At 40.3% G+C, this 24,304-nt stretch overlaps 2 long non-coding RNA genes across 12 annotated transcripts in view; one reads left to right on the top strand and one right to left on the bottom strand.

Moving 5' to 3' along the window:
- The window catches only part of LOC132345950 (uncharacterized), a 287,030-nt gene that overhangs the window by 244,666 nt on the left and 18,060 nt on the right, over nt 1-24,304 (bottom strand). For all 11 annotated transcript variants that reach the window (XR_009495560.1, XR_009495559.1, XR_009495557.1 and 8 more), the window contains exon 2: nt 2,240-2,293. This is a non-coding gene — a long non-coding RNA (uncharacterized lncRNA). The remainder of the gene's footprint in view (nt 1-2,239; nt 2,294-24,304) is intronic.
- Nucleotides 14,759-18,699, top strand: LOC132345949 (uncharacterized). The gene is made up of 2 exons (XR_009495552.1): nt 14,759-15,136; nt 18,542-18,699. It is a non-coding gene; the product is annotated as an uncharacterized lncRNA (long non-coding RNA).

Here is a 24,304-nt window from a genome sequence, read left to right as displayed (position 1 = left end):
GCACATGGGTTGGCATGGACTCTCTAGTTCTCTCAGAAATCAGTGACATGAAGGTGCAAAAAAAAGACATGTTAAAACCCAAAGTAACTGTTGTTTCCTTTGCCTTGGCAGGAGGGCTGGAAATGTCTTGGGAAATGAATTTTTTATACTGCTGCGAGAGAAAGGAAATCTTTGGAGAGGCCGAAGGAGGTCTTGGGCTGGGTTTGGGGAGAGGGATAGATTGATGAATTGCTCTGCCTTCTAGAAATAGAGGCCTCAGGAGGGGGTGGGGAAGTGCTGGGAATCAGGAAGGGGAGAGGAAGGTGGGGCTATGGGGTGTGTGCACGGACCTATGGGGCTCCACTGCCAGACACCAGGAACACCTAACAGGCAATTGGAGACACTGACAGTTGCTGTCCTGTGATCCCTTCAACCTGTCCAGCCCTTCAGGAAAGTGTGTGGCACATGCTTCACACCTCGTGTGAGTGGCTTTTGATGAAAGTCTTGGAAAGTCAGTCTCAGATGCAGCTTGACTTGACGGCAGAACAGGGACCTACAGAACAATCCAGTAACTGAACTGAACTCATAGCTGCCAGAATTTAGAGAGTAGAAGCCCCCTGGGACCCTTGGAACTCTTTAGTGGGAACCATGGACTTTCTACACAATGTGGGATGGAAGCTCAAGCCCATATTATCTGGAGCTTAAGGGGCAGAGTCACTCCAAGTGATGCTACAAATGATACCATGTAATAGGTGGGGTCTGGTGGCTTTTAGATGATGTGAGCTCAGCATTTGCTAGTCAGTGTACAGAACTTATCATAGCAACAACCTCTAAGGGGCTTGGAGTATTTTAAATCATGGAGTCACTTTTTCAAACTGCCAATATGGCTGTGGCACTCGCTTTCGACAGAATGAAAGCTCGAGTCCTCTGGCTCAGGCTCGAGACCACCGTGACCTGACCTCTCTACTCAGTTCTCCTCTATCCTGTGATTCCCCCAGGCTAAACTTCATGCTCCAGTAGCACTGAACTGTTTGTGAGCCCTGCCCTGCTCCACAAATTGCTGCTTCCCATGCAAAGCTGAGTCTCGCTCAAGCTCTTCCCTCTGCTTTATGTGCTCTTCTCATCTCTCCTCACTTGGCTCTTATTCTTCTTATAAGACTTAGTTCACACGTCACCTTCTCCAGGAAACCTTCCCTGCTGCCCCAACTTGGCTCATGTGTCTCTTATCGACCCACATATAATTCCACAAGAGCATGTACAATTCTTATGTAGAGATTATCTACTTTTATGTGTATAACTTCCTGATTGAATGAAATAGAAGCTTCTCTAATGTAAGAATTTAGTCTTGGTAATCTTTGTCCCCCTACCCTCATCCCCACCAGGGTGTATAGCATGAAGTGGGGCACTTTTTAACACAAATACCATTCATTAAACTTAATCCCACAAATGCAGGCAAGATTTTGTAAAAGAGCATACCAGCGTTCAGGTGAGCATATCAAAGAAATACCCTTTTGAGGTCATTTACCTTTGCCAACATATCCTATACCACACACAAATTGGAGCTCCTTTTATGAACTTAAGTTCAGGAAGCACAAGGCTGTTTTTTAGTCACATATTTTGCTCACATAATAAATCTTACATCTTTGAGTGGAGACTGAATATTTTGAAACAGCAAAAATCATTGAGTAGGGACTTTCCTGCAGGTCCAGTGGCTAGGACTCCTCACTCTCAATGGAGGGGGCCTGGAATTGATCCCTGGTCAGGGAATCAGATCCCATATGCTACGACTAAGAGTTCACATGCTGCAACTTTAGACTCTGCATGCCACGACAAAGACTGAAGGTCCTGTGTGCCACAGCTAAGACCTGGAGCAGCCAAGTAAATAAACAAAATCACTGAGTGTTCTGCTAGGGACCACAGTAATTTGTCATGTTGGTTAAAAACATTTTGAGACCCTCCCTGGCCATCCTAGCAAGGAACTCATACAGAACATACTTCAAGCCAACAGCACCGTCTTTGAAATAAACATGTAACCAGACCAGGGAATTACATCTAGGTTACTATATACTGCTGAGACTATTTAAAAAGTTATTCTGTAACTTGACAATCACAACTGCTACTTCATTTTAGCATTTAGAATTAATTTGCCAACACACAACTTAAATAGCATGGCTACAAAAAAGCTCCGTCCCACAAGCCTTCATGTATTCTTGGGAAAGTGTTATGAAATTGGAGTTCCAATCTTAGTTTTGCCACTTACTTGCTTTACAATCCTGGTAACTTCTCTTCTAGCTCCAAGACTCCGTTTCTTCATCTGTAAAACGAGTCAATGATAAAATCCAACTTAGTTATCAGAGTTGAAAGTCAACACTCACAAACCCTGTGACTTACTAAGCACTACTACACGCTCAGAGGATGCTGGGTACTCTGAGACACAGATGATTGAAATGAAGCCTCTCTTATTTATAGTTAAGTAACAAGGCAAAACTGTGCTCAATGGGTACTAAATAAATGTTGCATACAGACAATAAGCTCTCTGATTGCTAGGAGATGGAGAAATTTGGGGGGCTGCCTTGGTGTGAAAAAGGAGGGATTGTTTTTGTGTCCATTAGAGCAGGGTCAACCTCTCCACTCTCTGGAACATGGACCAGTACCTCCTGTCAGATCAGTGGTGGCATTAGTTTAGATATAAAGTGCATAATACATGTAATATGCTTGAATCATCCTGAACCCACCCCCACCCCCAGTCCTTGAAAACATTGTCTTCCACAAAACTGGTCCCTGGTGCCAAAATGGTAGGGGACCACTGCATTAGGGTACGATTTTTTTAAGAATCACACCCCTTGTTAAGTCTGATAAAACCAAAGGATTTGCCCAGGATTAAAAAAAAAAAAAAAAAAAAGAAAAACTACATTTCATTTCAGGGATCCTTATATCTCCTTGTGCCTATCTATGGATTCTAAAAATGTCCATACCCAAGGGCATGAGTCTCTGGTTTATACATTTAAATAAATGCACATTTTCCATGACTGTCTCCTTTTCCCTAAGATTCTATACATATGTACTCTGAGATATCATCAATTACGACTTTCTCAGGGTATATGCCCAGTAGTGTGAGGTGATACCTCATTGTAGTTTTGCTTTGCATTTATCTAATAATGAGTGATGTTGAACATCTTTTCATGTGTTTATTAACCATCTGCATGTCTTCTTTGGTGAAATGTCTATTAGGTCTTCTGGGGGTGGGTGCGATGGGATGGGATGGGATGGGGTGGGAGGTGGGAGGGAGGTTCAAGAGCGGGGGGACATATGCATACCTGTGGCTGATTCATGTGGATGTATGGCAGAAACCAACACAATAAACAAAGCAATTATCCTTCAATTAAAAATAGATTTTTTAAAAATAGTGTATTAATCGATAGAAGTAATTAATACCTTATTTAATAACAAAACCTAACAGATTTTTCTATCTGCAGAGCTATAACATTAGGGAGTTGATTTACAAAATACTCATCACCAGGAATATAATGTTAGCTTGCCCTGTGTTACATATCAGGTGTCTGTATTTTGAGTTCTGCAAATGAGGAATTGCTTTGTCAGCATATCTGTGTTTCACTCAAGAGAGGAAGTGTGCCATTAATAGTAAAAGTGGGGAGCCAGAGTTAAGAGATTTCAGTTTTGATTTTAGTTTTGCCACTCACTTGCTTTGTAATCCTAGTAAATTCCCTTTCATCTCCAAGCCTCCAATTTTTTTTTTACCTGTAAAATGAGTCAATGATAAAATTTGACTAAGTCACTTCACATAATTGTCTTAAGGACCAGAAGAGAAAACAAATGGGTACTATCTCAATGTGAGTTTTTTTTTTTTTTTTTTTTTCAGGGCTGTTTGGAAAAAAAAAAAAAAAATGCCTTATGTACATTTCGTAGGTTCACTTGCCAGAAGGAAATTTTATTGAAGCTTGACATCAGACTTTTAGTTTACAATGAAAATCACAATACACGGTGTTCGGTGTTTAAAATAACACCACCCATATTGACAATGCCAAGTCATTCACACTGATGACAAATGAAAGGCATTCTCTAATTCATTGAATCTTCCATTGATGTCAGTTGTGTCTCCCTCCCAAAAGCATTGTATTACATTAGAAAAGTGTACCTGCTTTACTAATACATAGGCATTGTTTGAGTTGCAATGTAGAAGAAAATGCTGAATGATTTTCTCATAAACTTATATCTGAGGAAGTATTTTTCACTCATGAATTGAAAATAGCTTTAAAATATGATGGCTTCAATCTTAAATTCCTCTTGTTATTTTTGCAGTTTGAATTACTAAGCTCCTTGGTTGGCACTGGCCTGTCCTATCCCAAGAGCTGATGCAATAAAGTGAAACTCATTGAGAGTGGCTGCTGCAATCAGATGATCAAGTTGCAATACTGTTCTTAAAAAAAATTAGTTAACAGTGTAGAAGGAAATTCGTAGAATATCATGCCCAGAAGATGGTGCTTGTTCAAAATGACAACAAATTTACAGCAAATTTATAGAGTTGTGTTATGAACAAGCCCTTAAGATGTGTATTTCTTTTATGAGTCCTTAAACCATAAATAAAATCTGAAATAATCACTTTCCTTAAAAAAAAAAAAACTCCAGTAATTTTTAAAATGTTGCAATATAACTATGGTTTGGGCATTTTTTTAAAGCCAGACTGGATTTATTTAGTTGAATGAGAAACCTTGGACACCAAGAGTAATTTTTCAGTGATAGTATTTGTACCACCCCAGTCCACCTTTTGGCAAAGAGTTGGACATGACTAAGCGACTTCACTTCACTTCAGAGCATCTTCAGGCTTTCCAAGTGGCTCAGTGGTAAAGAATCTACCTGCATTGCAAGAGATGTGGGTTCGATCCCTGGGTCGAGATAATCCCCTGGAGAAGGAAATGGCAACCCATTCCAGTATTCTTGCCCGGGAAATCCCATAGACAGAAGAGTCCACTGACAGGCTATAGTCCACAGATTCAGCTGAGCACCCATGCACAGACCTCTCTGTAAGGAAAGGCACCTGCCAGTCTATGCGCAGTTCCCATCAAACAGAGTCACTTTCATTTTTATGTGAGGAATTCCCTCAAGCCTGTGAAAAAGCAAGCAAAGATTTATCTGCTGGAATTTTGGAAATTAAAATGTTTTTCCTGCTGCTTTTCTCTAGGCTTTCACTGCCAATGTATCTCCTGCCCACAGCTGCCAGATTCATCTTCCCAAAACACACTTTTCAGACATCATCCTTTTTACCATGGGAACCACTGAAGGTTTCAGAGTGAAGGCCAAGCCCTTGAGCCTAAATTCAACCAAATGTTCAAGAAGCAAATAGTACTATTTTTGCCCAATCTCTTCCAGAAAATTAAAGAGGAAGGTGTATTTCCCAAGCCATTTCAAAAGATTCCGATACCAAAACCAGGCAAATATTACGAGAAAACATCAATAACCCTCATGAACATTCTAAACAGAAGGGAAGGGGGCAAGGCACAATCTTTAAAAGAATGACATAGTCCCAGGACATGACAAAAACTGGATAGAACCAACCAGGTCCTGGTGGGGGAAGATTCAACTTCCAATAGACCTTGAGCCTCATTATATGCTCATTGTAATGCTTTAGTATTCTAAATGACACACCTACCAGTGAGGTGATGGCCCAATTCCTGGAAATCCATTTGGGTGATGGCCCAATTTGGGTGATGGCCCAATTCCTAGAAATCCCCACTCCTTCCCCCAAATAGCTAGAATAATCCTACCACTTATTAGCCTATGAAATTGCCCAGCCCATAAAATCTAACCACATCATGTTTCAAGGCCTCTTGTCTTCTGAGATGGCCCACACACTGTCTATGGAATATGGTTCTCCCAAGGCCATTCTTGTCTTTTGAGACCAGCTGCATTCTGTCTACGGAATGTGTATCTCTAAATAAATCCACTTCTCACCTATCACTTAGTCTCTCGCTAAATTCTTTTTGCCATAAGACATCATGAACCTGAGCTTCATTAAGTCCTGAGACCAGGTGTGTGAGCTCAGATAAAAGACGTTCAAAGATGTGGGTTCAAGTCCCAGTCTAGGTTTAGGTTGGGTTCGAGTCCAGCTCGTAGGTTTGATTCCTGGGTTTGAGTCCTATCTGAGTTGCATAATTTCACACCAATGTAAAAATTCTTGGCAAAATATTAGCAAATCATACCAACAATAAAATGAAAAGGTTAATATAGCATAACCAAATGAGATTTATTCATATTCAAGGATGCAGAGCTGCTTTATAATTTGAAAATAAATCAATGTACTTTATAATATTCATAGATTTTTTTCTAAAATATAGTTGTCTCAACAGATGCAGAAATATGATTTGACAAAATATAATATCAACTCCTAATTTAAAAAGACTCTAAGCAAACTAGGACTAAAACCTCCTCAACCTCACAAACAGCATTGTCAAAATGCTTGCAGTAGCTAACATTTTAATAATAAAAAACAATGTTTTTCCCCTAAATGCTGCTCCCAAAGATGTTTGCAACTTACTCACTTTCTTCATTTTATATGTCTCCTGACTCAGGGTGGTTTTTTTTGTTTGTTTTTTTAGTTTCTTAAGTTCATGCCAGAGATGAGTGCTTCAGTAATTTATGTCAGAGAGTTTGCAGCCCTCTTCCTAATTTGGCCACATAGTCATGCAGAAGCATTTGCGAGCCACAGAGATGAAAAGATTAGAAGTAGAAAACAAATAGCCAGAATAATAGAAAAACTATTTCCTTACAGTATTTATCAGATGGGACAAATTTTTTTGGAAAAGCAACTTTCTAGTCTTATTTTGAAAGGGCTCTGTCCTCTGGATTATTTTATGAACACGTCCCTTGTCTTACTACTGAGATATTTAGAGAGACAGAAAGCATACAGTAAGAAAGTTTTTAGTTTTGTTTTAATAAAAACATAATCACATTACACATCTCTTACAACCTGCATTTTTTTTCATTTAGCTATAAATAATGACAACTTTGCTGTGTTATCTGTTTTGTCTAAAACATGATTTTATAGGTTATATGACTGTTCCACAATTTACTTAACTTTGTCCTTCTTGATGAGAATTTTGCATCAAATTTTTCTAAATTTGGCATTTTTAAGAGTACTTCCATTTCTTTCCCACCCATATAGTAAACAAGAAACCCCTTAGATTTTTCTCATAGCCCAGAAGACTAATCCTGATAGAAATCTACAAGTTTACACTCTGGAATGAATAAACCAGAAAGACTTTGGATAAAAACAGAGTAATCAAGTTGAGAGTCAACATTGTCCTTTTTAAGAATCCCAATTGTTTGTTCCCAAAATGACTCAGCCATATTTATACTCCTGTATCCATGCTCACACATGGGTATGCACACACGAGGGCATCACAGAAATGTGGTGGTTTTAATTTGACCAAGAAAAAGGATCTTTAGTTGCTAATGGTTGGAACTCCCTCTAAAAATGGCCAGGATCTGGACTGAGTCATGGATGATGGATGGGGAAAACTACCAGCCAGCCAGCTCATCAAGTGCTTTAATCAGCATTTTATCCCCATACTCTTATGTTTAAACAAACAGCCAAGGGTCACAAAAATTTTAGAAAAAGCTCCCACAATAAAAAACTTATTAAATTAAATAAAGAGGGGGAAAAAGGAACTTCAGGAGAAAGAGTTTCAATGGAGAAAACAGATGAAACTGTCCAAAAGTATTTCTATAATTCATAGCTTTAAGACAAAAGATATTGCAGGCATAAACCAAAGGCAGGGTGCTATATAAAAAAAGAACTTTGAGAGAATAAGAAAAAGCTCTTGGAAGTTAAACAACTGTAACCAAAATTAAATGGCTCAAAGATGACTCAAAGTTGAAAAAAATTCCAAAAAGTAGAACAAAAGACAAAGGAGAAAATAGGAGACAAAATATATGCGAACTAGAGGATGAGTTTAGGAGAGCCAACACTCAGAGAGAGAGTTTCAGATAGAAGGTTTGGAAAAATGAACTAAGGAATATCATGAAAGAAATAAGTACTAAGAAAAAGACATGAGTTGCCAGGTTGAAAGGGCCCACTTAAAGGTCCAGCCCAGTGTAGACACACACACACACCATGACATAGCACCACAACACTTCAGAAAACCGAGGATGAAGTGAAGTTTGTACATATTTCCAGAAAAATAAAATAGGTCACATATAAAAGATCAGACATCACGATATCATTGAACCTCTCAACAAAAATGCTAACACTAAAAGAAAATGTAGTCAAGGCTTTAATACACTGAAGAAAGGTTAATCTAGAATTCTATACACAAGCTACTAGTCACATGTGGGTGTGAAGTTAACACATTTTTAGACATGCAAGGTCTTAAAAAGATTTATCAAATAAATAAAAAGTTAAGTGATTATTATTTCCAAGGAAATAAAAAGTAGTTTTACAAGAATAATAAAAATACTGTAAGTTGCACAAGAAAAGTAATAAAAATACTACTGCTGGGAATAAGATTTACATTCTAAAAGTCTGAACTTTAATTGTTAATATAAGGCAAAGTTGTATGATGGTAAGATGTAAGGAGAGAGAATGTGGAGGTAGAAAATTGGGAAGGTAAGTAAAATCTTCATGGTTTATTCTAAGTCAATTGATAATATATAACTCAAGGGGGAAAAAACAGGGTATAGCAATAAAGTCTTATCATTTAGAAAGCAGAGTGAAAGATTAACAATAACAGCAGTAACAACACCACCTGCTTCGGAGTGGCTGGGCTCAGGGGTGAGGGAGACTACTATTTTTCATCATAATCATTACAGAACTTTTTGACTTTTAAAACTATACCTACAGAATTTAGAAATAAAAATCACTATAAAAGAGAGAATGAAGCAAGGGCTCCAGTGGCATCGACCCACAGGATTGAGGAAGTTCCTTTATGCTTTGGTATAAGGAAGATAAGATGATGTTCCAAGAAACAGGTTGGACTCTGAATTCCCTGATGCAATGAGGAATGATGTATAGACTGAGTCAGCAATGCCAGAGGCACAACAAAAGGAACAGGAGCTCAAGTTGAAATAGCTACACAGCAAGTTTTCAAAACACACACCAGGATCAGGAACTGCTTTCTCTATGGGAACTCTTCCCTGAACCCAGCCAGGGAGAACACTGTCTGTTTGAGGTCTAGGTCCTGAATCGGAAAACCGAATTTTGCAAAACGGAAGCCATAAAAGAGGAGGCTGGGAAGGTTAGTGAGCATACAAAGGTGGAGAGAAAGTGAGAGAGATATGAACTGACCATTTATTGCCTGTGCTATAGCTTTCCTGGTTATTGTTGTTCAGTCACTCAGTCATGTCTGATTCTTTGTGATGGCAGCATGCCAGGCTTCCCTGTCCTTCACCAATTCCGGGAGCTTGCTCAAACTCACGTCCATTGAGTCGGTGATACCATCCAACCATCTCATCCTCTTTCGTCCCCTTCTCCTCCTGCCTTCTATCTTGCCCAGGATCAGAGTCTTTTCCAATGAGTCAGCTCTTTGCATCAGGTGGCCAAAGTACTAGAGCTTCAGCTTCAGCATCAGTCATTGCAATGAATATTCAGGGTTGATCTCCTTTAGGATTGACTGGTTTGAGCTCCTTGCAGTCCAAGGGACTCTCACAAGTCTTCTCCAACACCACAGTTCAAAAGCATCAATTCTTCAGCACACAGCCTTCTTTGTGGTCCAATTCTCACATCCATACATAACTATTGCAAAAATCATAACTTCAGTGGACCTTTGTTGGCAAAGTAACATCTCTGCTTTTTAATAAGCTGTCTAGGTTTGTCATAGCGTTTCTTCCAAGGAGCAAGGGTCTTTTAATTTCATGGCTGCAGTCACCAACTACAGTGATTTTGGAGCCCAAGAAAATAGTCTGTCACTGTTTCCCCATCTATATGCCATGAAGTGACAGGACTGGATGCCACAATCTTAGATAGCGGAAAAGAATCTGCCTGCAATGCAGGAGACATGGGTTTGATCCCTGGGTCAAGAAGATCCCCTGGAGAAAGAAATTATAACCCATTCCAGTATCCTTGCCTGGGAAAAGCCCCCACAGAACTCTGGCGGGCTACAGTCCATGAGGTTGCAAAAGAGTCAGATATGACTGAGTGACTAAACATTCACAAAACATTTTATATACATGATAACATTTAATGTCACATCATATTAATGCAGTATTTCTGTTCTCTCCACTTTACCAATAAGAAAGCTGGAAATCTGAGAGGTCATCTAATTTGACCAAAGTCACACAATTAGTGAGTGGTGGGGCTTGAATTTGAGCTAATTCTGTCTGATGCTAAAGTCCTCTGTACCACATCAGAGGAAGAGTCAGAGAAAAAAAGATGGAGTTTCCTTTGCTTTCTGTGTATATCAAACTGTCAGGTTTTTCAGATTCACATACTTATAGAGAGAGCTTATGGTTACCAGGGGGGAGGGATAGTTTAGGAGCTTGGAACTGACATACACATACACCTATATTTAAAATAGATAATGAACAAGGACTTACTGTATAGCAAGTCAGCTCAATACTACTGCTGCTGCTGCTGCTAAGTCACTTCAGTCGTGTCCAACCCTGTGCGACCCCATAGACGGCAGCCCACCAGGCTCCCCAATCCCTGGGATTCTCCAGGCAAGAACACTGGAGTGGGTTGCCATTTCCTTCACCAATGCATGAAAGTGATGGTATGGGGAGGGAGGAGGGAGGAGGGTTCAGGATGGGGAACACATGAGAAATAAATAAAAAAAAAAAAAAAAGAAAAGTTAAAAAGAAAAAAAGAAAGAAAGTGAAAAGTGAAAGTGAAGTCTCTCAGTTGTGTCCAACTCTTCTAAATCCTACTAAATGGGAAACGAATTTGAAATAGATACATGTCAGGAAGCATTTAACAGGAGGCTTCCTGTGTGCTGTCTTGGATCTGTCAGGAATCCTCTGTTCCTTATTAATTCCTGAATATTCAGGAATTAAGAGGAGAGGCGAGCCTCTCCCGGGGCTGAGGGATCCAGACATTTCCTTCGTTAGTTTTTCAAAATGGTGATAAGTACCCTCTTCCTTTTTATGAACCATATGGTACAAGTGATTATTTACAACTCTCTCTCTCTTTAATATGGATCGCCTATGTTTTGTAAGTCTGGAATTTTAATCTTTATCTTTGCTGAGAATAACTACAGTATATATGCCCACACCATGTTGATTAAAACACCTTTGCTCCATCAGAGCTTGGGTCCCCGTGTCTTGCTTTCTCTCTTTCTCTTTTTCAGGCTGATCCCCCGGAGCGCAGAGGCTCTCTGAGTTGACTTTCCTGCCCCGGCTTGTAAGACCCTGTCAAGAAGGTTCTCTGCATCTTCACCCCATCGACAGGGCGCCTGAGGCCTCCGTGAACAGAGCAAGCCCTGTGCAGGGGCTTCACTGGCTTTCTGTGTAAACCAAGGAATATCAGCCTCTTTCTCTCTCCTTTACTTTCTTATTGGTCAACTCTGGACCACCAGGTTCCAGTCCATTAAAGGACCTCAATAGATACATATATACGTATAACTGAATCACTTTGCTGTGCACCTGAAACTAACAACATTGTTCATCAACTATACTTCAATATAAAATAAAAATTAAAACAAAACAAAAAAGAAAGTAGTATAATACTAAAAATCAAGTATACTTCAATAAATAATTTAAAACAGTTTATTTGTTAATTGTGAAAACATACTAATATAAAATCTGCCATTTTCACCATTTATATGTGTACACTTTAGTGGCAGTAAGTACATTCACAATGTTGTACAACCATCATCACTATTTCTGGAAACTTTTATCATCCTGAATAGAAATTTTGCACTCTTTAAATGATGACTCCCCATTTCCCTTTCCCCAGCCTCTGGTAGCCTCTAATTTTGTTTTATTTCTCTATGAATTTGCTGACTCTATCTTAAATAAATGGAATCATACAATATGTTCTTTTGTTTACAGTTTATTTCACTTAGCACAACGTTTTTAAGTTTCATCTATGTTATGGCATGTATCAGAATTTCATTTTTAAAGGTTGAATAATTTTCCATTTCCACTCTATGTACATACCACATTTTGTTTATCCACTCATCTACTGATGGACATATGAGTTGCTTCTATCTTTTGGCTATTGTAAAAATGCTACTATGAACATTGGTGATCAAATATCTGTTTAAGTCCCTGCTTTCAGTTCCTTAGGGTATTTACTGATTGTTCATTTTTAAGCCTTTTCTTCTCCTTTCACCTTGTTCTCTGAAAGTTCCAAGTTTTCTCAACTTCTCCGGATCCGTTCTTCCACTCCCATTTCATGCTTCAAACTTCTAAGCCCAGGGGGCAGAACAGAGGAAATTACATATTTCCAATAGCACCTCGTGCTCTTCTGGACTTGCTTAATGATCAACACACTTGCATCTTTATTCATTCATTTTGATGTTACTCAACAAATGTTTTGCACACTCCTCCTGTGCCTGACACTGTTCTAAGTACTTGTTGTTTATTCACTAAGTCATGTCCGACGCTTGAGACCCCATCAACTGTAGCCCACCAGGCTCTCTGTCTGTGGGATTTCCCAGGTGAGAATACTGGAGCGGGTTGCCATTTCCTTCTCCAGAGAATCTTCCCATCCAGGGATTGAACCCATGTTTCCTGCATTGGCAGGCAGATTGTTTACCACTGAGCCACCGGAGAAGACTTCTAAGTGCTTGGGATACTTCAATTCATGATCTCCACCAATATTAAGCTTCCATCCCACCTTGTAACCCAAGTTTTTTATTTTATTTATTTTTAACTGAAGGATAATTGCTTTATAATATTTTGTTGGTTTCTGCCAAACATCACCATGAATCAACTATAGGTATACTTCTGTCCCCTCTCTCTTAAACCTCCCTCCCACTTCCCTCTCCATTCCACCCCTGTAGGTTATTACAGAGCCCTGGCATGAGTTCCCTGAGTCAAAGAGCAAATTCTCATTGATTATCTATTTTATATATGGTAGTGTATATGTTTCCATGTGTAACCCAAGTTGATTAGAACATTTTCAAATCATAAGAATGGTTTTTATGGGAGAGGAGAAGATAAAAGAATGTTAGTTATTCAAGAATGCATTTCTTAAATATGAACAAACTTCTGGAAGATAGGGCCCTTCTGAAAAGATTTGGACCCTTCAGAAGGAATCAAGTGATTACTTGACACTCTCCCAACCCTTGGCCCTGCCATCCTAGGAAATGATGAAAGCAGACAATCAGGAAGAGAAAGAAGGAAGAGAATGAGGCAAGAGTCTGTTCCAGGGTTAGCACATTTGCTTTGCTAAGTCCTATTTCCAGGAGCAAGCTACCAGGGTGTTTGCATCTTTTCATTATGAGGTTTGAAAGGTTAGATTCCCCGATGATTTTACCAAATCACTTAGGAGATGACAGTCAGGTATTTTCTGCTGGACTCAGTGTCCACTGAGGATTCTAAAGGAAGTTTTCAGACTACAAATCAAGAGAGATGACTTTCGCAACTGGGCTCCATAGAAAAAACACAGCCTCATACATTTCTTGTTACAATTCGAAAAAATTTCTGGCGTCACTATATATAGTACACTGCTGAATCTGCAAGCTATTTTAGAAAGAGCCGTGTATCTCTTGGCTCTGAAGTAACTTGAAAAGCATCGGTGCCATTGCAAACTGGAGCATTAGGTGTTCCCTGAAAGGCATGAATTTAGGGTTCAGCAACTGGCATCCACCCAAATGCAAGTCTTGGATGTGTGCAGCCCCAGCTGGTCTTTGGGCAATGCAACACAGAGGGTCCTCAGTCATCATCCCCTATTCCTAGTTCTTACTCACTTTTGGATGGGCTTCCCACTTGCTATTGGTCTTTCATGGCACCTAATCTCAGATTCCTTTGGCTTTAGAAGTCACAGGCTAACTGCTTTGCCCACTCTTGCCACTGACTGTTCAGCTAACATCTCGGTCACCTACTCATACCTCCTTATCCCAAGGAGAGACTTAGGCTATACTCTCCCCATTCTCTAATCCAGACAATAGCTTGACAGGTGACCCCTGCAGGCATTGAGGATTAGCTCACAATGGTAAGGTCTCATATTGAAGGAGAAGCTGTAATGAAGAACTCCTGGTCTTGGATTTAGAAAACTTGAGTTCCCCCCTAGATCTACATACCCCTTATAGGCTACATGACCAAGGGACTTGGGTAAGTCCAAACTTCCTATGTCAGGCACACAAGACCCTTTTTTGTGAGATTCCTGATAAATTTTCTGGTGTCATCTCTTACCACTACCTCCATCAATCCCTTTGATCCAGCCATTCAGTTCCAGTGGTAAATCTTCATGCTCTGGAAACCTTATTGTCTTTACTACATTTCACTTCAACTGGCCCTACACTTCACGTCACTTCTCCTTTTACCTAATTCCTGCTCATCCTTTGAAACACATCTCAGGGGTTTTCATTGTTATGAAGCCTTCGCTGTCATTATACGGCCATCCTCATCCTCTTCTGGCCTTCTTCTCTGGAATTCCTGGGATCAGGCACTGTGCCATATTTGATTGTGAACTTCCTGAGCTTACACTTACCTGGCACAGAGAAGTACTCAAGAAATGTTTATAGAATGATGAGAGTTAAGATGCTTCCCATGCCTCCTCCCATATAAAACTTACAAGATCTGTATTAATATTCTATTTGGCAGGTGCCAACTGAGACTTCTTATCTATTAGCTAATTATCTGGTTGAAGTCATACAGTTACTGGGTGACACAGATGCTTTGTGAACTCAGGCCTGCTTCATTCCAAATCCCAATCTCCTTCTATTACATCATGCTTCTATTGCATAGAACTAACCTCAGTGATGGACTGGAGGCATTCAAGAAACCCTAATATGGACTTAGCCCCCTTTGAAATCTTCTAGACCTTAACAGAATGAAATCTGCCATTATCACACCTCCAAGTAATGGCTTTACACTTAACATAGGATCTATGTCTGCAAAACCACTTCTGCACTATTGTAAGATGAAATTTTCACTTCCTCAAACCTTCAATAAAGAGAGAAGGAGGGGAAGTGGGTGAGAGGAGAAAAAACATGCAGGGGAAGAAGAGAAAGCTCAACAAAGAAGAGTGACTTATAAGGTAAAGAAAGTTGTGACAGCTCATGACTCAGAATGTTATGATCACATAACTGAATGGACAGGCTTCTTTGCCGCAACTGGTAGGACCTGTCAATCAAGGTTTCAAAGACCTTTTCTTCTAGCCGTCATCTAGCTGCTCTTTTTTTCTGTAACAACCTCATTCATGTGGTTGACCTCTCCTATGCTTTCTGTAAGCAAAGAGATCTCTGGAAGAAGAGAGGGTTATGGATACCTGTCATTCGATTCCTAGAAAAATATAGTGTAACCAAAAATTAAGTTTTCAGAGCCTTTGAGCCCAGTCCTTACCACAAGCAACTGCCATTACTATAACCCAAGGTGTGTGTGTGTCTGTCTGTCTGTCTGTCTATCTGTTTGGGCTCAAAAGAGAGAGAGATTCTGTGCTGAGGCAGAGATGAGATGCATCCAGCAATTAACCAATATTGACAGGTCTAATAATAGTTTATCCTCAACTAATCCTATAATGTACTCCCATAATATGACAGCTAATCATGCAGAGGTCTGAACCTCTAGCAAGCTTGCCTCAGCACCTAACTTCCTGTTATGGGTGGGGCACCAGGTACATAATTGACTGTTCTCTATTTTAAAGATACTGACACAGCTGTGGCTGCTTTGCCTGTATTTTATTAATTCAGTTATTAATGCTATAATCTGGTTCTTGCCATGAATTTTACATAAAATATGGAGCAGAGAGCTTTTGCCTACAACATTAAAGGAAAATTAGAGTAAAAAAAAATGTAACCAATTACAGATGTTAACCCATCTGAAAGTGGAAATATTCTATTCTATCTAGCCCCCCAAATCATTTTTAAAGATGCCCAGTTCTGTAATATCACTACCTGGTTTATAAAATTTGCAATAGGTGTGCTTTTTTTTTTGTTATTAATATTAGACTCTTTCCTATCTAAGGAATAGGGAAGTTTTTGCTTTTTACAATTTTCCATAGCATGAGAAAGGATAATAAAAATGCATCTTTATCTTCTACCCATTAAGCTCTAACTTATAAGCACTAAAGGACTCTTCATTCTCACCAAAGTTATCTGTATAATAAATATATAATTGACATATTATTAGGATGATTTTGACTGCATGTAACAAAAAAACTTGACTATCCAAATCATAAAGAGTTTATTGTTTCACTTTTTACAAAATCCAGAAGCTAGTTTCCTCAGGGCTTGAACACTGTCATCATGGACTCAGATTCTTTCCATATTTCTGCTCTATCACTCTAGGCTTCTCAGCTTGTCCTCAACAGGCTCCCTCATGATTGTATTAATAAGTTGGTTTCAGTTGTCCCAGGAGGTCAAGTAGGCATGACGACAATGGGGATTTTGCTTTATTCAAGGAGTCCCTTCTTATCAGTGGGGAAACTTTCCTAGAGTCCTGAAGTAATTTTCCCCTAACATCATTACAGCCAAAATTAAATCTCACAGCCATGGTTAATCCAGTCCAATCACAGGCAAAAAATGCAGAATCACTAGGACTGGCCAGTGCCACTTTTCAGCACTGGGTCTTGAGAGCATATCCCCTGAAACTTAGGGAGGTGGAGGAGGGTAGCAGAGTTCTGTTCCAAAGAAGGATGGAGGAATAACCATTGGGTTGACAACAAGAATCTCCAACAAACGCAAAAGCTACCTGATTTGTTCATCTTTCATTCATTTAACAAATATTGCCTGGCAGCAGCAGCAGCCCACTAAATATCACACATCGTTCTAAGTATCAGGAGAATGTCACAGCAAAAAAAAAAAAAAAAAAGTAGACACAGTTCTGACTTCCTGGACCTACTGATCTACTGGGCATTTCTTGCTTATCCATAGTTTGTATGGTTCTAAAGCTGGAAGTGACTATGGGGAGCCAGTATTTCAACCCTCCCATTTTAGAGGTGAAGAAACAGAAGCTAGGAATGACATAAGCCATTTGCTGGACCAGGTGTTAGTCACTCCATTGTTTCTGACTGTTCACAACCCCATGGTCTGTAGCCTGCTAGGCTCCTCTGCCCATGCAATTTTCCAGGCAAGAATACTGGAGTGAGTTGCCACTTCCTTTTACAGGGGATCTTCCCAACCCAGGAATCGGACCTGGGTCTCCTGCATTGCAGGCAGATTCTTTACCATCTGAGCCACCAAGGAACCTGAGAATACACCTAATTTTGGATTATCTGCTGTTTGCGCTTTTTGAGGCAGTGATTATCCTGGCTACGGAGGCTATATGTGTATTATAAGTTTTCAGATATTGGTCCAAACTTTGATTTATAATACAACAAATCACTTTAGGGAGAACCACTTAGGCTATAAATGATTCTCCAAAAGATTCATGTGGATGACATCCATCTGCTATTAAAATAAAATTTAATAAAATGAGTTCATAACCTTCTGGCGAGGTAATCTCTTTTTAAATCATGAAGTTCAAAGGTCTTCCTCTCATATCTTATTGTAAATCCAGTCCCTCTCTCCTTTCCAACTCTGTGCAGTGCCAGTCAGTCCCTGAGAGCGGTTAAGGAGTCTCTAGTCTGCATTTCTAAGGGTCCATTTACAGCAGCAGTCCCCAGCCTCCAGGACCTAATGCCTGATGATCTCAAGAGGAGCTGATGTAATTGTAACAGAAATAAAAGTGAAAGTGAAGTTGCTCAGTCGTGTCTGACTCTGCGACCCCACGGACTGACTGTAGCCTACCAGGCTCCTCCTTCCGTGGGTTGCCATTTCCTTCTCCAGGGGATCTTCCCGACCCAGGGATTGAAGCCGGGTCTCCCGCATAGTAGGCAGACGCTTTACCGTCTGAGCCACCAGGTGAGAGTAATAGAAATAAGGTACACAATAAGCAGAGATTTGATCACTTTCATTGCAGTTCATTACAGGGCATGTCCAGACCACACCAAAGCCCTGGGTGGCTCAGCAGAGACCTGTTAACAGGGATCCTAGAGCGGCTGTCTAGGTGCCAACCTAGACAGCTGATTCAAGTGCATTACATCTACTGTGTACCCTAATAGGAATAAGGTACACAATAAATGCAATGCACTTGAATCATCCTGAAACCATCCCTCCACCCACCCGAGTCCATGGAAAAATTTTCTTCCACGAAACCAGCCCCTGGGACCAAAAAGGTTGGCACCTAGACAGCTGCTCTAGGATCCCTGTTAACAGGTATCTGCTGAGCCACCCAGGGCTTTGGTGTGGTCTGGACATGCCCTGTAATGAACTGCAATGAAAGTGATCAAATCTCTGCTCAGAAATGTTAAATTTATGCTGAATTGTTAGTACTGATTACTCCTTTGTGAATTTATTCTACAAACAGAATCACAGAGGTATACCAGTGTACAAGAATATCCACTTTAGCATTACTGTGGAAGGCAACGATCAGAAATAACCTAATGTTCCTCATTACATCACAGCACGGGCCTGAGTATCATGTGGCCAATAAAATGGAAGTAACTCTATGAACTGACATGGGTTGACCACCAGGAGACTGGAACAGAAAAATCTCAGTGCAGAACATCATACGTAACACGGAGGCTGTTCTCGGCATAAATAAATATACCAGAAAACAGAAGGAATGTGTAATTGAGTATGTATAGAATGCCTCTAGAACATGGGTCACCAAACTATAGCATGCTTAGTCACTCAGTTGTGTCTGACTCTTTGCAACCCCATGGACAGTAGCCCGCCAGGCTCCTCTGCCCATGGGGGTTCTCCAGACGAGCATACTGGAGTGGGTTGCCATGCCCTTCTCCAGCGGATCTTCCCAACCCAGGGATTGAACCCAGTTCTTCCACATCCCAGTAAGACTCTTTAGTGTCTGAGCCCCCAGGGAAGCCCAAGAATACTAGAGAAGGTAGCCTAATCCCTTATCTGGGGGATCTTCCTGACCCAGGAATCAAACCAGGGTCTCCTGCATCACAGATGGGTTCTTTCACAGCTGAGCTACGACTAAATCCAGCCCACCATTTGTTTCTGTATGCTATGAATTGTTTTCACATTTTTCAATGGTTGAAAAAAAATCAATAGAAAACTAATACAATTTCATGAAAATGACATGAAATTCAAATTTCAATGTCCATGAATAAAGCTTTATTGGAACATAGACAGATCATTTGTATTCAACAGTAGAGTTGAATAGTTGTGACAAAAACTAAGTCTTCAAAGAGCAAAACACAGTTGACCCTTGACCGATTTGGGGTGGGGGATGTTAACCCACATATAGCTTCTGGCTGGCCCTCCATATCCTGGGTTCCTCTGCGTTCAAAGATTCAAGTGACTGTGCAGTACTGCAGTAGTTACTACTAAAAAAATTCTCTTATTGAAAAATAAGTGGACCCACAGTTTAAACCTACATCATTCAAGGATCAGTTGTACATATTATGTGATCTTTTACAACCCCTGCTCTAGAAGGATAACTAGTTTCCTCTTGGGAAAGATATGGGATTACAAAGACAAGGAAGGATAAACCAATTTTACTTACTTTTTATAGTTTTATCCATTTTTGAATTTTTATATAATGGGCAAGTATTATCTAATTTTAAAAAACTCATAGAATTTTAAAAAACTTGACTGATTTTAAAATTGTAGAAAAGAATAATTGAGCTAAAATATCAGAAATAGTTGTGGAAGACACAGAGGCAGAGAATTCTGGAAAGACAGTGCATTGATGTATCCTGTCTTTCCTACACATACAACTTCATAGCAGCTTCATCTCATTTCCTGTGAGGCTTGCATCAGTTCAGGCAGTGGATAAGGGAACTGACAGGAGGGCGTTGCTTTAACCCTCTGTGCCAGATGAGAGGCACGGAAGGAGTGGGGTGCACAGCCCAAGATTGTCTCAGAGCAAGGCTCTGAAGCAGTCAGCTTTAGGGGAGAGCTTGATCCACAGGGATCCCTGGACCCCTGCAGGAAACGCTGACATCAGTCAACCTGAGCACCCCCCAGATGTGGGCCAGTTTCCAAAGACTGAAGGGGCTGAGGAGAAGGGGAATAGGGCAGACTAAGCGTTCCCCACCCCTGGGGCTGAGGGCAGCTGTGGAAAGCCTCCCTGCCCTACCCAGTGCCTTGACAGGTAACTGATGGTTTCCCACTGCGGCTCTGCCAGCCTTCAGGGTCAGAGCACCACACCTTCCAGGACTCTCAGGCTCCTACCCCACCCTCCAACCAGGCAAAGGCATCCCAGCAGCTGAACCCCAGCAAGCAGCAAAGAGAAAGAACTGACAGTAAGAGAGCTGAGTAGTCAGATAGAGGCAGAGTCAACAAGGATTAGGGCAGGGCTCTGATGAAAAGGCAGAGGAACCAGAGATCAAATTGCCAACATCCGCTGGATCATGGACAAAGCAAGAGAGTTCCAGAAAAACATCTATTTCTGCTTTATTGACTATGCCAAAGCCTTTGACTGTGTGGATCACAATAAACTGTGGAAAATTCTGAAACAAATGGGAATACCAGACCACCTGACCTGCCTCTTGAGAAACCTATATGCAGGTCAGGAAGCAACAGTTAGAACTGGACATGGAACAACAGACTGGTTCCAAATAGGAAAAGGAGTATGTCAAGGCTGTATATTGTCACCATGCTTATTGAACTTATATGCAGAGTACATCATGAGAAACGCTGGGCTGGAGGAAGCACAAGCTGGAATCAAGATTGCTGGGAGAACTATCAATAACCTCAGATATGCAGATGACACCACCCTTATGGCAGAAAGTGAAGAGGAACTAAAGAGCCTCTTGATGAAAGTGAAAGAGGAGAGTGAAAAAGTTGGCTTAAAGCTCAACATTCAGAAAACTAAGATTATGGCATCTGGTCCCATCGCTTCATGGGAAATAGATGGGAAACAGTGGAATCAATGTCAGACTTTATTTTTGGGGGGCTCCAAAATCACTGCAGATGGTAACTGCAGCCATGAAATTAAAAGACGCTTACTCCTTGGAAGGAAAGTTATGACCAACCTAGATAGCATATTCAAAAGCAGAGACATTACTTTGCCAACAAAGGTCCATCTAGTCAAGGCTATGGTTTTTCCAGTGGTCATGTATGGATGTGAGAGTTGGATTGTGAAGAAAGCTGAGCACTGAAGAATTGATGCTTTTGAACTGTAGTGTTGAAGAAGACTTTTGAGAGTCCCTTGGACTGCAAGGAGACCCAACTAGTCCATCCTAAAGGAGATCAGTCCTGGATGTTCATTGGAAGGACTGATGCTAAAGCTGAAACTCCAGTACTTTGGCTACCTCATGCGAAGAGTTGACTCACTGGAAGAGAACCTGATGCTGGGAGGGATTGGGGGCAGGAGGAAAAGGGGACGACAGAGGATGAGATGGCTGGATGGCATCACCAACTCGATGGACATGAGTTTGAGTGAACTCCGGGAGTTGGTGATGGACAGGGAGGCCTGGTGTGCCGCGATTCATGGGGTCACAAAGAATCAGACACGACTGAGCGACTGAACTGAACTGAACTGATGAAATACAGCTTACTGGAGCAGATGGAGGGCAACCTTAAACAAATGTGTCTGTTATACAGAGTGAAGTTAAGTCAGAAAGACAGAACCAAATATCATATGGTAATGCATATATGTAGAATCTAGAAAAACGGTTTGGATGAACCTATTTGCAGGGCAGGAATAAAGATGCAAAAGTAGAGAACAAACTGTGGACACAGTGGGGGAAGGAGAGGGTGGGGTGAACTGGGAGTACAGCAGAGACCAACACAACTTTGTAAAGCAACTAAGCCCCAATAAAAATTTCAAACAGTACTGATAAGAAGAGCGCTAAAGAGATTCAAGTTAAGAACACCAAAAAAGACTTCATTAAAAAAAAAGAATCTGTACGTCATAAGAAGATGATGATCCCTCTTGATACTCAAATTCAGTGGCCTGGACAGTCAAAGGGTGAAGTAAATAAAACCACAATGCAAAACACAAAGATCTCGTAATCACGAGGGATAAAATGAGACAGTTGGACAGCAGACCTAGGAAACCAACCCATCTTCATGGCAGGCATCCCAGAAGGAGAAAAAGAGAAGAAAAGTAAAAAATCTGAAAAAAAACAATTGAGTTCCAGAAATAGAGAGCTTAATGAATTTTAGGCAAAATTACTGAAAGAAGAGAGCCATTTATCCATGTTCTGGCAAAATTCCCAAACTTCAAGAGTAAAGAGAAAATCTTAAAAGCTTCCAGGTAGAAAGAACAGTTTTTTTAAAAGTCAAAGAAAATCTACATGCTTGAAAAATTTTTATCTTAGTACTATTTAAAAGTGAAGAAAAGTTACAGATTTCCATCAGTAGAAGTATAACTAAGAAAATGATAATCTATGTGAAATTTTATACAGCCATTTAAAACAGTCATTTAAGTGGGTGAAGGGGGTCAAAAAAGGTACAAACTCCAAGTTATAAAATAAGTCTTGAGATGTAACGTACAGCATGATGTCTACATAGTTGACAATACTAGATTATATATTTGAAAGTTGCTAAGACAGTAGATCTTAAAATTGTTATCACAAGAAAATAAATATGTAACTATGTGGTGATGGTTGTTCACTAGACTTATCACAGTGATCATTTTACAGTGTTTACATTTTTGAATTATGTTGTACACCTGAAACTAATATGTTATATGTCAATTATATCTCACTTTTTTTTAAAAAAGAAAAACTTTAAAAATCTATAGTTACATAGACAAGTATACATGTAAGGTAAAACTGTACATTATAAAGTGCGTGAGTGCTCAGCCTTGGCTGACTCTGTGACTCCATGGACTGTAGCCTGCCAGACTCCTCTGTCCATGGAATTTTCCAGGCAAGAATCCTGGAGCGGATTGCCATTTTCTGCTGCCAGGGGATCTTCCCAACCCAGGGATCGAGATTAGAAAATTATGATACACCCATGGCTGATTCATGTCAATGTATGGCAAAAACCACTACAATATTATAAAGTAATTAGCCTCCAGTTAAAATAAATAAATTAAAAATATAACTTTCTTCTTTAAAAAAAAACTGAACTTTACATTAACTGTTACTTAACTCAAAAAATTATTGATATTATGTTGTAGAAAGTTTATAAAACAGAGAAGGAAAAATACCCAATCCTATTAATTACTCTACTGTTATCCCTTTTATTCCTACTATCCTTTCCATATAGATTTAAAAAGTTTTAATCACACTGTACACAGAATTTCATAATAGAGGTTTTAACGAAATGACAAAGGCATGATTTCAAATCATATCTGCCTAGAATGCTTTTTTTCTTTGCTACTATACTACAATGCGGAGAAGGCAATGGCAACCCACTCTGGTACTCTTGCCTGGAAAATCCCATGGACGGAGGAGCCTGGTAGGCTGCAGTCCATGGGGTCGCATAGAGTCGGACATGACTGAGCAATTTCACTTTCACTTTTCACTTTCATGCATTGGAGAAGGAAATGGCAACCCACTCCAGTGTTCTTGCCTGGAGAATCCCAGGGACGGGGGAGCCTGGTGGGCTGCCGTCTATGGGGTCGCACAGGGTCGGACACGACTGAAGTGACTTAGCAGCATACTGTATTGGTGTTTTTCTTTCTGGCTTACTTCACTCTGTATAATAGGCTCCAGCTTCATCCACCTCATTAGAACTGATTCAAATGCATTTAAAGAAGAAAGGTATATTTTTAACAAGTAACATGAAGAATCATAATTTTAATCTGTAGATGCTCAAGTTCACCTACAGCACAGGCCTTGCAGCTAGATCAGATGACATGGGCAGGGCTCCAGGATCAATATGCTAACATTAATCTTTCAGATTGACACTGCCTGGGGTTGGGGTTTGCCCTAAAACTTTTGAGGGATTAAAATTCTCTTCTTGCTATATGGAATAAAAGAGGTCTCATTTTCCTTAATAGCCTGTGAGTTTGAGCAGGTTCAAGCCAAAGTCTGAAGAGAACATCTTGTCCCTCTTTGAAGCTCCATTCCCCATCTAGTGGGGTGCCCTCCTGATGAGCCTCCTCTATCCCTGCAATGTGAGAAAGACAAAATCAGGCGCTGATGGCAGACAGCAGGCCTGGCAGAAGCAAATAGAACTGAGTGTGGCTAGAAGACAAGGTCAGACAAAGTCATTCTATCACTGTGATAAAGTGAGACAAAAATAGATCCACTCAATAATCACGTCTGAGCGTAGACAGAAATGAGGTGCAGATGCCACCA

Source organism: Bos taurus, chromosome 8 (assembly GCF_002263795.3).
Source record: "Bos taurus isolate L1 Dominette 01449 registration number 42190680 breed Hereford chromosome 8, ARS-UCD2.0, whole genome shotgun sequence".
NCBI lineage: Eukaryota > Metazoa > Chordata > Mammalia > Artiodactyla > Bovidae > Bos > Bos taurus.
This window is presented reverse-complemented; position numbering and strand designations above follow the sequence as displayed.